This window comes from Oncorhynchus clarkii, unplaced genomic scaffold (genome assembly GCF_045791955.1).
Source record: "Oncorhynchus clarkii lewisi isolate Uvic-CL-2024 unplaced genomic scaffold, UVic_Ocla_1.0 unplaced_contig_9439_pilon_pilon, whole genome shotgun sequence".
Taxonomy (NCBI): domain Eukaryota; kingdom Metazoa; phylum Chordata; class Actinopteri; order Salmoniformes; family Salmonidae; genus Oncorhynchus; species Oncorhynchus clarkii.
The window spans coordinates 12501-26349 of record NW_027258375.1 but is presented as its reverse complement, the minus strand read 5'-3'; the positions used below and the strand labels follow the sequence as shown (position 1 = coordinate 26349).

The 13849-nt window shown below is 45.5% G+C and overlaps 1 pseudogene; it reads right to left on the bottom strand.

Moving 5' to 3' along the window:
• The window catches only part of LOC139396826 (acetyl-coenzyme A synthetase 2-like, mitochondrial), a 32544-nt pseudogene that overhangs the window by 12578 nt on the left and 6117 nt on the right, over positions 1-13849 (bottom strand).

Sequence of the window (13849 nt, the reverse complement as noted above, 5' to 3'; positions counted from 1 at the left end):
CAGGCTAGCTAATGTACAATGTAACTGGTGGGGAGCCCTCAGAGCAGGCTAGCTAATGTACAATGTAACTGGTGGTGAGCCATCAGAGCAGGCTAGCTAATGTACAATGTAACTGGTGGGGAGCCCTCAGAGCAGGCTAGCTAATGTACAATGTAACTGGTGGTGAGCCCCCAGAGCAGGCTAGCTAATGAACAATGTAACTGGTGGTGAGCCCTCAGAGCAGGCTAGCTAATGTACAATGTAACTGGTGGTGAGCCCCCAGAGCAGGCTAGCTAATGAACAATGTAACTGGTGGTGAGCCCCCAGAGCAGGCTAGCTAATGTACAATGTAACTGGTGGTGAGCCCTCAGAGCAGGCTAGCTAATGTACAATGTAACTGGTGGTGAGCCCCCAGAGCAGGCTAGCTAATGAACAATGTAACTGGTGGGGAGCCATCAGAGCAGGCTAGCTAATGTACAATGTAACTGGTGGGGAGCCATCAGAGCAGGCTAGCTAATGAACAATGTAACTGGTGGTGAGCCCTCAGAGCAGGCTAGCTAATGTACAATGTAACTGGTGGTGAGCCCTCAGAGCAGGCTAGCTAATGTACAATGTAACTGGTGGGGAGCCCTCAGAGCAGGCTAGCTAATGTACAATGTAACTGGTGGTGAGCCCTCAGAGCAGGCTAGCTAATGTACAATGTAACTGGTGGTGAGCCATCAGAGCAGGCTAGCTAATGTACAATGTAACTGGTGGGGAGCCCTCAGAGCAGGCTAGCTAATGTACAATGTAACTGGTGGTGAGCCATCAGAGCAGGCTAGCTAATGTACAATGTAACTAGTGGTGAGCCCTCAGAGCAGGCTAGCTAATGTACAATGTAACTGGTGGTGAGCCCTCAGAGCAGGCTAGCTAATGTACAATGTAACTGGTGGGGAGCCCTCAGAGCAGGCTAGCTAATGTACAATGTAACTGGTGGTGAGCCATCAGAGCAGGCTAGCTAATGTACAATGTAACTGGTGGTGAGCCATCAGAGCAGGCTAGCTAATGTACAATGTAACTGGTGGTGAGCCCTCAGAGCAGGCTAGCTAATGTACAATGTAACTGGTGGGGAGCCATCAGAGCAGGCTAGCTAATGTACAATGTAACTGGTGGGGAGCCCTCAGAGCAGGCTAGCTAATGAACAATGTAACTGGTGGTGAGCCATCAGAGCAGGCTAGCTAATGTACAATGTAACTGGTGGGGAGCCATCAGAGCAGGCTAGCTAATGTACAATGTAACTGGTGGTGAGCCATCAGAGCAGGCTAGCTAATGTACAATGTAACTGGTGGTGAGCCATCAGAGCAGGCTAGCTAATGTACAATGTAACTGGTGGGGAGCCCTCAGAGCAGGCTAGCTAATGTACAATGTAACTGGTGGGGAGCCCCCAGAGCAGGCTAGCTAATGTACAATGTAACTGGTGGTGAGCCCCCAGAGCAGGCTAGCTAATGAACAATGTAACTGGTGGTGAGCCCCCAGAGCAGGCTAGCTAATGTACAATGTAACTGGTGGTGAGCCCTCAGAGCAGGCTAGCTAATGTACAATGTAACTGGTGGTGAGCCCCCAGAGCAGGCTAGCTAATGTACAATGTAACTGGTGGTGAGCCCTCAGAGCAGGCTAGCTAATGTACAATGTAACTGGTGGTGAGCCCTCAGAGCAGGCTAGCTAATGTACAATGTAACTGGTGGTGAGCCCCCAGAGCAGGCTAGCTAATGTACAATGTAACTGGTGGTGAGCCCTCAGAGCAGGCTAGCTAATGTACAATGTAACTGGTGGTGAGCCATCAGAGCAGGCTAGCTGATGTACAATGTAACTGGTGGTGAGCCATCAGAGCAGGCTAGCTAATGTACAATGTAGCAGACACTCTTTTAGCAGACACTCTTATCCGGAGCGACTTACAGTCACAAAGAACAAGGAGAGAGAGTGAAATTGTATTGCAACAAAGTGTTTGTTTCCAAGTTCCTCTGTCTGCCTCTGCTGCTGCCGCTCTGGGGTCAGATATCTGGCAGTATTAAAATAACATCTGGTTTGATGCAGTCCAGAAGGGATAAAAAAAAACAATTTAATTCGATTGGCCGGAGAGCAGGGTGTGTAGAGTGTGTCTGTGTGTGTGGCTATGTGTGTGCGTGCGTGCGTGCATAATAGTATATTTCTTGATGAGATGATCGGACCAGTCTCTCCCCTTTAAGACTGATTGTTCTTCCTGGTGGTTAAAAAGCACTCCCTAGAAAGTTCACCAACTCAACATTTCTGATTGTGCTTATGTTGGCAGGCAACCAGACCAGCTCCACACAGAGCAGTAGACCCAACTCAGACAGAACAGCTCACACTGTACGGTACACTAATCTACAACCATCAACAGAGAAGAGAATGGTCTGTGATACAAAAAAAGAAAACTTTTCCCCCCCACTCAACAAAAGAAGCTAAAAAAAAAAGCCCCCTTCATAAGAACTAGTACTGAGGGAACCGTTTTTCCTTAAAGAAGGAACTAAACAAGAACCGAAAAGCTCTTCAATAAGCATTGCAGAACTATGTTTACAGTGTTTGCAACACTAGGTTGAGCTGTCCCTTTAGGTTGTCACATGGTGCAGCTGTACATAGTCTATCGGTAAATAGCCCACCCAATTTGACCTACCTCATCCCCATACTGTTTATATTTATTTACTTTTCTGCTCTTTCGCACACCAGTATCTCTACCTGCACATGACCATCGGATCATTTATCACTCCAGTGTTAATCTGCAAAATTGTAATTATTCGCCTACCTCCTCGTGCCTTTTGCACACAATGTATATAGACTCTCTTTTTTTTCTACTGTGTTATTGACTTGTTTATTGTTTACTCCATGTGTAACTCTGTGTTGTTGTCTGTTCACACTGCTATGCTTTATCTTGGCCAGGTCGCAGTTGTAAATGAGAACTTGTTCTCAACTAGCCTACCTGGTTAAATAAAGGTAAAATAAAATAAATACAAAAATGGGCTGTTTCTCAATATGCCCCGAGCGCATTCTCCGACCGCGTTCTCTTGAGTACGTTCTCGTGAGGAACGAGAGTGAGTAGAACACATAAAACTATACATTTGAGAAATACTCCCCCTACTGTATTACCTCACGCTGGGCAGCACTCCCCCTACTGTATTACCTCACGCTGGGCAGCACTCCCCCTACTGTATTACCTCACGCTAAGCAGCACTCCCCCTACTGTATTACCTCACGCTGAGCAGCACTCCCCCTACTGTATTACCTCACGCTGAACAGCACTCCCCCTACTGTATTACCTCACACTGAGCAGCACTCCCCCTACTGTATTACCTCACGCTGCACCTCCCCCTACTGTATTACCTCACACCGAGCAGCACCCCCCCTACTGTATTACCTCAAGCTGAGCAACACTCCCTCTACTGTATTACCTCACGCTGAGCAGCACTCCCCCAACTGTATTACCTCACACTCCTCCTACTGTATTACCTCACACTCCCCCTACTGTATTACCTCACGCTGAGCAGCACTCCCCCTACTGTATTACCTCACACTCCTCCTACTGTATTACCTCAGAACTCCCCCTACTGTATTACCTCAGCACTCCTACTGTATTACCTCAGCACTCCTCCTACTGTATTACCTCAGCACTCCCCCTACTGTATTACCTCAGCACTCCTCCTACTGTATTACCTCAGCACTCCCCCTACTGTATTACCTCAGCACTCCCCCTACTGTATTACCTCAGCACTCCTCCTACTGTATTACCTCCCACTCCCCCTACTGTATTACCTCAGCACTCCCCCTACTGTATTACCTCACGCCGAGCAGCACTCCCCCTACTGTATTACCTCACGCTGCTCCTCCCCCTACTGTATTACCTCACGCTGAGCAGCACTCCCCCTACTGTATTACCTCACGCTGAGCAGCACTCCCCCTACTGTATTACCTCAGCACTCCCCCTACTGTATTACCTCACACTGAGCAGCACTCCCCCTACTGTATTACCTCACACTGAGCAGCACTCCCCCTACTGTATTACCTCACGCCGAGCAGCACTCCCCCTACTGTATTACCTCACGCTGCTCCTCCCCCTACTGTATTACCTCACGCTGAGCAGCACTCCCCCTACTGTATTACCTCTGACTGCACCTCCCCATTCACTGAACCTTCTTCCATCCAGGACAATGACAACAATAGAGACCAAACAAGATATACACAAAGCAAGTGTTTTACTTCATAATTATCAGCTAGATATGTGAATCGTAATAATCTAGCTAGCCAGCTAGTTAAACAGGCAAAAATGACCTAAAACGAATGTTATGCAAGGTAGATCTTCATTTTTTGTGGGTAGCTACCAATTCTTTATGGCTAGCTAGCTAGCCAGTTAGCCCTATTGGCTTACTATGGACTTACAGTACCCATTCACTGAACCATCTTCCAGCCAGGACAACAATGGCAATAGAGACGAAACAAGATATACACTAAGCAACTGTTTTACATAACTGTCAATTAGCTATACGTGAATCGTAATAATGTAGCTAACCAGATAGTTTAACAGGCAAAAATGACCTAAAACTAATATTATGCAAGATAGATAGATGTCAATGGGTAGCTAGCTAACAATTATTTGTTGCTATCTGGCTAGCTAACAGTACTAGTAGCTAGCCAGTTATCCCTATTGGCTTATTATGGGCTTGCTATATACGGTATGTACGCGGGTAAACATGACAAAAATAACACAACATGTATTTATTACCGTATCCAGATTAAATATTTTAGCCAGGCAACCTACGAGATGTGAATAGGCAACATTTCATTCCGAAGTCTGAGTGTATTTTCTCTTGCTTCAGCTCAAATAATGGCTGCCATTGATTTCAAGAAAAATGAGCTTCATTTTTTTTTTACATGGTTAAGTCATACTTCTTTGCGAGAAGTGCCCTCCATGCTCTGTTTCGAATACTTTGATTTCCCTCCCGTGCTCAAACTTGCGTGCTTGCGCATTTTAAGAAACACCCTGATCTCATACAGTATTCTGCATACAGCACATTCTGTGTAAGAAATTAAGTTGTAGTAAATCTATGTTTTAAGTAGCAAGGTTAAAGGTCAGTCATTACCTGTCTGCCACCAGGTGTCGACCACAGGGCAGCGTCCGTCCCCCACCACCCGATGGTACCACTCCCAAGCTTCTGTGTTGAGGGGTTCACCCACTGCAGAGGAAACATGAAAGGACAGGGTTAACAGCACCACAGGGAGACAGCACCACAGGGGAGACAGCACCCAGGGAGACAGCACCACAGGGAGACAGCACCCCAGGGAGACAGCACCACAGGGGAGACAACACCACAGGGAGACAGCACCCCAGGGAGACAGCACCACAGGGGAGACAGCACCACAGGGGAGACAGCACCACAGGATTAAACAACCTAGAGGGTTCCATTCCACAGTGAATGGAAATGATAGGAGGAGCCCTCCAGGTTTTAACACTCCCATGCCTCGGTGTTGGATGGGTTCATGGGGAAGAGGACATGAAGAGGACAGGAAGAAGACAGGACATGTTTACGATGTGCTGTCTAGATAATTCCATGCCCCGGCCTAGCACGACCCACGTGTTCCATTACATATGTAGACTCTCTTTAGAGGTCAAACCTTTACCCTCGCCTGGCGACATGACAGGCCTTCGTCATGCATTGGCAACCACAGCAAAGGCTCAAGTACCTACTACTACAGTATCATGTTAACATACCATCAGCACAACACTGCCTGCTGTACTGAAACAGTATACACTACTACTACTACTACTACTACTACTACAGTATACTATTACACTGTAGACTGCTGTCTATGGATCCATCACACTGTAGACTGCTGTCTATGGACCCATCACACTGTAGACTGCTCTCTATGGATCCATCACACTGTAGACTGCTGTCTATGAATCCATCACACTGTAGACTGCTGTATGGATCCATCACACTGTAGACTGCTGTCTATGTATCCCATCACACTGTAGGGCTATTGTCTATGGGGTGTATGGTATTCAGCAGGATATTCTCCTGAGGTCTATGGTATTCAGCAGGATATTCTCCTGAGGTCTATGGTATTCAGCAGGATATTCTCCTGAGGTCTATGATGAGGTCTATGGTATTCAGCAGGATATTCTCATGAGGTCTATGATGAGGTCTATGGTATTCAGCAGGATATTCTCCTGAGGTCTATGGTATTCAGCAGGATATTCTCCTGAGGTCTATGGTATTCAGCAGGATATTCTCCTGAGGTCTATGATGAGGTCTATGGTATTCAGCAGGATATTCTCCTGAGGTCTATGATGAGGTCTATGGTATTCAGCAGGATATTCTCCTGAGGTCTATGATGAGGTCTATGGTATTCAGCAGGATATTCTCCTGAGGTCTATGATGAGGTCTATGGTATTCAGCGGGATATTCTCCTGAGGTCTATGATGAGGTCTATGGTATTCAGCAGGATATTCTCCTGAGGTCTATGGTATTCAGCAGGATATTCTCCTGAGGTCTATGGTATTCAGCAGGATATTCTCCTGAGGTCTATGATGAGGTCTATGGTATTCAGCAGGATATTCTCCTGAGGTCTATGATGATGTCTATGGTATTCAGCAGGATATTCTCCTGAGGTCTATGATGAGGTCTATGGTATTCAGCAGGATATTCTCCTGAGGTCTATGATGAGGTCTATGGTATTCAGCGGGATATTCTCCTGAGGTCTATGATGAGGTCTATGGTATTCAGCAGGATATTCTCCTGAGGTTTATGATGAGGTCTATGGTATTCAGCAGGATATTCTCCTGAGGTCTATGGTATTCAGCAGGATATTCTCCTGAGGTCTATGGTATTCAGCAGGATATTCTCCTGAGGTCTATGATGAGGTCTATGGTATTCAGCAGAATATTCTCCTGAGGTCTATGATGAGGTCTATGGTATTCAGCGGGATATTCTCCTGAGGTCTATGATGAGGTCTATGGTATTCAGCAGGATATTCTCCTGAGGTCTATGATGAGGTCTATGGTATTCAGCAGGATATTCTCCTGAGGTCTATGATGAGGTCTATGGTATTCAGCGGGATATTCTTTTGAGGTCTATGATGAGGTCTATGGTATTCAGCAGGATATTCTCCTGAGGTTTATGATGAGGTCTATGGTATTCAGCAGGATATTCTCCTGAGGTCTATGGTATTCAGCAGGATATTCTCCTGAGGTCTATGGTATTCAGCAGGATATTCTCCTGAGGTCTATGATGAGGTCTATGGTATTCAGCAGAATATTATCCTGGGGTCTATGATGAGGTCTATGCTATTCAGCAGGATATTCTCCTGAGGTCTATGGTATTCAGCAGGATATTCTCCTGAGGTCTATGGTATTCAGCGGGATATTCTCCTGAGGTCTATGATGAGGTCTATGCTATTCAGCAGGATATTCTCCTGAGGTCTATGATGAGGTCTATGGTATTCAGCAGGATATTCTCCTTAGGTTTATGGTATTCAGCAGGATATTCTCCTTAGGTTTATGGTATTCAGCGGGATATTCTCCTGAGGTCTATGATGAGGTCTATGCTATTCAGCAGGATATTCTCCTGAGGTCTATGATGAGGTCTATGGTATTCAGCAGGATATTCTCCTTAGGTCTATGCTATTCAGCAGGATATTCTCCTGAGGTCTATGATGAGGTATATGGTATTCAGCAGGATATTCTCCTTAGGTTTATGGTATTCAGCAGGATATTCTCCTTAGGTTTATGGTATTCAGCAGGATATTCTCCTGAGGTCTAATCAAACCAAATCAAATGTTATTTGTCACGTGCCGAATACAACAGTGAAATGCTTACTTACAAGCCCTTAACCAACAATGCCTTAATACGTTTTTAAGAAGAAAAACTGTTATGTTAAAAATATATAAGTAAAAAAAGAAAAGAAAAGTTACAAATAATGAAACAGCAGCAGTCATAAAACAAAGTGGCAGAAACATTATATACAAAATAAGATAACAAATAACGCGAAAAAACAACAACATCCCAATTGGTTACGGGATCGTAAAACGTCAGCCATCTCCTTCGCCACCATTCTCAACATAAAAAGGAGAAAGAGAGTCCTGTTGTTGTAAGGTTTGACCTACCAGAGCCCAGGGTTTTTAAGGAGGAGCGGTTGTAATTCTGCACCCACTCGTCTCCGTATTTCAGCAGCAGCCTGATGGCCGTGGGAGCACCGTAAAACTGGTTGATCTCCAGCCTCTCCACCATCTCCCAGTACCTGCCTGTAACATCACCAGATGTGCTGGTATCGTACTGTCACTCGTAGAAGACAGAAAAGGTTCATTCACAGAACATACAGAGAACTGTTCTAATGTTAACTTATTTTACACATTGCTAGGCAGCACATAAAACCTAATGTTTGGGCCTAAAACGTTTGTTGTGTCTTACAGGCCTCAATGCTGAACTTTTCACAAGACAGAAATGTTCTCTCAATGACAGAATACTCTTAGAAAAAAAGTGTTCCATAAGGGGTCTTTGGCTGTCCCCATAGGAGAACCCTTCCTGGTTCCCTTTTTGGTTCCAGGTAGAACTCTTTTGGGTTCCATGTAGAACCCTATGTGGAAAGGGTTTTACATGGAACTCAAAAGGGTTCTTCTACCTGGAAACCAAAAATGGTTCTTCAAAGGGTTCTCCTATGGGGACAGCCAAAGACCCCTTTTAGGTTCTAGATAGCACCTGTTTCCTAAGATATTTATAGTGGAATGGTGAGTTCAGATTTAAGTTGTAAACACGTTGAAGTACAGGTTGTAAAAAACCTTAGTAGTCTATTGTCACCTGGGTTGGGGTACACTGGTGTACTCTCAAACAGAACGGTGGTTCCTCCATTACACAGAGGGCCATAGACGATGTAGCTGTGACCTGTTATCCAGCCGATGTCCGCCACACAGCCAAACACATCCCCGTCATGGTAGTTGAACACATACTGAAGGAGAGAGGACGATAGAGGAAAGAGGTTAGGCAATAGGTACTGGTCTAGATCAGGGGTCTTCAACCCACCCAGGTAAACCGGAGACTCAGGGTCCCCCGTCACACTGGATGTTAACATAAAAAATATATATATTTTACGTCTTGTCTTATCATCAGGTGAATGATAATGGCAAGGAGAAGTCATTAACATTTTAAAATTAATAGATTTTGTAGATAGATGTTCATTATTTCGACCTCCCCTAACTTTAATTGGAAGAGGAAGTTCATCTCTAACTTAGCCTATTAGCTAGAAAGGTAACTAAGAGCAGCTGTTTAGCTGGTTAAAGGTTAGCCATGTTGGAAAGGTAACTAAGAGCAGCTGTTTAGCTGGTTAAAAGGTTAGCCATGTTGGAAAGGTAACTAAGAGCAGCTGTTTAGCTGGTTAAAAGGTTAGCCATGTTGGAAAGGGAACTAAGAGCAGCTGTTTAGCTGGTTAAAAGGTTAGCCATGTTGGAAAGGAAAGGGAACTAAGAGCAGCTGTTTAGCTGGTTAAAGGTTAGCCATGTTGGAAAGGTAACTAAGAGCTGCTGTTTAGCTGGTTAAAGGTTAGCCATGTTGGAAAGGAAAGGGAACTAAGAGCAGCTGTTTAGCTGGTTAAAAGGTTAGCCATGTTGGAAAGGGAACTAAGAGCAGCTGTTTAGCTGGTTAAAAGGTTAGCCATGTTGGAAAGGTAACTAAGAGCAGCTGTTTAGCTGGTTAAAGGTTAGCCATGTTGGAAAGGAAAGGTAACTAAGAGCAGCTGTTTAGCTGGTTAAAAGGTTAGCCATGTTGGAAAGGTAACTAAGAACAGCTGTTTAGCTGGTTAAAGGTTAGCCATGTTGGAAAGGAAAGGTAACTAAGAGCAGCTGTTTAGATGGTTAAAGGTTAGGCCATGTGTTGGTAAACATGCACACCAGCCTGGTTCATACAGGTGTTTTTTCTATAGGGTGTGTGTGTGTGTGTGTTTACCAGACCCTCACCCTGTGTGTAAGGGAGGTGTACAGCAGGTAACCAGACCCTCACCCTGTGTGTCAGGGAGGTGTACAGCAGGTAACCAGCCTGTGTATGAACCAGACCCTTAGGTTTCCCTGTGCTGCCTGACGTATAGAGCAGGAACAAGACGTCCTCACTGTCCATGGCAACGGGCTCACACACCACATCCTCCTTCATCATCTCCTGTTAAAGGGACAAAGAGTTCAGCCCCGTAGCAACAGTTCAGCCCCGTAGCAACAGTTCAGCCCCGTTGAAACAGTTCAGCCCTGTAGAAACAGTTCAGCCCTGTAGAAACAGTTCAGCCCCATAGAAACAGAATCCCTAAAACAGGTTTCCTCATTCAAGGGAATTCTGCATTTATTCAAGTCAATAAGTGGACTTTCTATTCATATTTTTTTTCTTACCCCTTTTTCTCCCCAATTTTCATGGTATCCAATTGGTAGTTATCAGTGGTGGAACTCCCGTACGGACTCAGGACTCAGGAGAGGCGAAGGTCGAGAGCCTTGCGTCCTCCAAAACACAACCCAGTCGAGCCACAATGCTTCTTGACACAATGCCGCTTAACCCGGAAGCCAGCCGCACCAATGTTTTGGAGGAAACACTGTGCACCTGGCGACCGTGTCAGCGTGCATTGCACCCGGCCCACCACAGGAGTCGCTAGAGCGCGATGAGACAAGAACATTCCTGCTGGCCAAACCCTCCCCTTACCCGGACGATGCTGGGCCAATTGTGCTCTGCCCCATGAGTCTCCCGGTCGTCGCCGGCTGCGACAGATCCTGGACTCTAACCAGAATCTCTAGTGGCACAGCTAGCACTGTGATGCAGTGCCTTAGACCACTGCACCACACGGGATGCCAGGTTGACGTGTTTAAAGGTCTTGCTCACATCGGCTACGGAAAGCGTGATCATACTGTCGTCCGGAACAGCTAGTGCTCTCATACATGCTTCAGTGTTGCTTGCCTTAGACCACTGCGCCACTCGGGAGGCCCCCTTTCTATTAATTATTTTTCTATGGTTCAGCCATTTTAAGTCTCAGTATCTCCTGTTCATAACAGACAAAGATGTCAGACATTTTTCCCAGGTATTTTTCAGATTTTATTGGACAGATAGAGAGGATGACAGTGGAGAAAGATAGAGATTGTGTCAAAGGGCAGTAGGCCGGATTTGAACAGATGCCGACACATCTGCAGCTTTACCGCTAGACCAACCAGGCCACATGATGTTGGTAATTTAAAGCCACAATAATGTTTCAGAGAGGTTTCAACCAGTGAAGGCTGGTGAGAGGGGGGACGGCTCGTAATAATGTCTGGAATGGAATGGTAGTAAAAACATGTGTTTGATATCATTCCATTACACTCCATTCCAGACATTACACTCCATTCCAGCCATTACACTCCATTTCAGACATTACACTCCATTCCAGACATTACACTCCATTCCAGCCATTACACTCCATTCCAGACATTACACTCCATTCCAGCCATTACACTCCATTCCAGACATTACACACCATTCCAGACATTACACTCCATTCCAGACATTACACTCCATTCCAGACATTACACTCCATTCCAGACATTACACTCCATTTAGGGGGGCAGGTAGCCTAGTGGTTAGAGTGTAGGGATGGCAGGTAGCCTAGTGGTTAGAGTGTAGGGATGGCAGGTAGCCTAGTGGTTAGAGTGTAGGGATGGCAGGTAGCCTAGTGGTTGGAGTGTAGGGATGGCAGGTAGTCTAGTGGTTGGAGTGTAGGGATGGCAGGTAGCCTAGTGGTTAGAGCGTTGGGCCAGTAACCGAAAGGTTGCTGGATTGAATCCCCGAGCTGACAAGGTAAAAATCTGTCATTCTGCCCCTGAACAAGGACACTGTTCCCCGGTAGGCCATCATTGTAAATAAGAATTTGTTCCTAACTGACTTGCCTAGTAAAAATAAAGGTTAAATTTACATTATTACGAGCCGTTGGTTTAAACCCATATTCAGTCTCAATAATGCCTCCTATATTCAAGTCAAAGTCATGGTCAAGACACAGGTGCATTCACTCAAACAAATTTGACAATCATTTACTAAGCTGCTAGGTTTTCCACAAGGTGATACAGTAAGTGGTGATAAGAAGTGTCGGCAGAACTATTTGACTAGTTGTACAAAGATCCATGGAGCTAATGTATTATTTCTTTCTTCCCATTAAAAAAATTAAATACACTGCTCAAAAAATAAAGGGAACACTAAAATAACAAATCCTAGTTCTGAATTAATTAAATATTCTTATTAAATACTATTTTCTTTACATAGTTGAATGTGCTGACAACAAAATCACACAAAAATGATCAATGGAAATCAAATTTATCAACCCATGGAGGTCTGGATTTGGAGTCACACTCAAAATTAAAGTGGAAAACCACACTACAGTCAAGCTACCTCTGGCGAGCACATGGAGGGCTGTGCGGCCACCCAAAGAAATGCCACCCCACAACATGACTGACCCACCGCCAAACCGGTCATGCTGGAGGATGTTGCAGGCAGCAGAACATTCTCCACAGTGTCTCCAGACTCTGTCACATGTGCTCAGTGTGAACCTGCTTTCATCTGTGAAGAGCACAGGGCGTCAGTGGCGAATTTGCAAATCTTGGTGTGCTCTGGCAAATGCCAAACGTCCTGCACTGTGTTGGGCTGTAAGCACAACCCCCACCTGTGGACGTCGGGCCCTCATACCACCCTCATGGAGTCTGTTTCTGACCGTTTGAGCAGACACATGCATGTGTGGCCTGCTGGAGGTCATTTTGCAGGGCTCTGGCAGTGCTCCTCCTGCTCCTCCTTGCACAAAGGCGGAGGTAGCGGTCCTGCTGCTGGGTTATTGCCCTCCTACGGCCTCCTCCACGTCTCCTGATGTACTGGCCTGTCTCCTGGTAGCGCCTCCATGCTCTGGACACTACGCTGACAGACACAGCAAACCTTCTTGTCACAGCTCGCATTGATGTTCCATCCTGGATGAGCTGCACTACCTGAGCCACTTGTGTGGGTTGTAGACTCCGTCTCATGCTACCACTAGAGTGAAAGTACCGCCAGCATTCAAAAGTGACCAAAACATCAGTCAAGCATAGGAACTGAGAAGTGGTTTGTGGTCACCACCTGCAGAACCGCTACTTTATTGGGGGTGTCTTGCTAATTGCCTATAATTTCCACCTGTTGTCTATTCCATTTGCACAACAGCATGTGACATTTATTGTCAATCAGTGTTGCTTCCTAAGTGGACAGTTTGATTTCACAGAAGTGTGTTTGACTTGGAGTTACATTGTGTTGTTTAAGTGTTCCCTTTATTTTTTTGAGCAGTGTACTATTTTTCACACGTGATAAAATGATCATGCAATTTAACAAACAGTAAATCATAATTTTTTTAAGTACCTATTGTTTAAATACAAAAAGCAGTTATAAAAACAGTTTTAACCGATTATAAACACCAACCTCTTATGAACAGTTATAACCTCACCGGTAAGCTGTGTCTATTGGCTCACCTCCTCCAGTAAGCTGTGTCTATTGGCTCACCTCCTCCAGTAAGCTGTGTCTATTGGCTCACCTCCTCCAGTAAGCTGTGTTTCTATTGGCTCACCTCCTCCAGCGGAACATCTCTGTCTGTCATGGCAACAGTGTTCTCTGTTCTCATGGCAACCAGGACCTGCTGGACTGAGGGACAGTTCTGGACGGCCTGGTCCACGGTTCTCTTCAGGTCAACCACCTTGCCTCCCCTCACACCCTGGTTGACCGTGATCACTGTGCTGGACTGGGCTGTAGCAGGGCCAGGTACATTATACAGTCGATACAGAGAGAGATTGGTAGAAGGTAATGAAAAATACAGTAACAATTTGT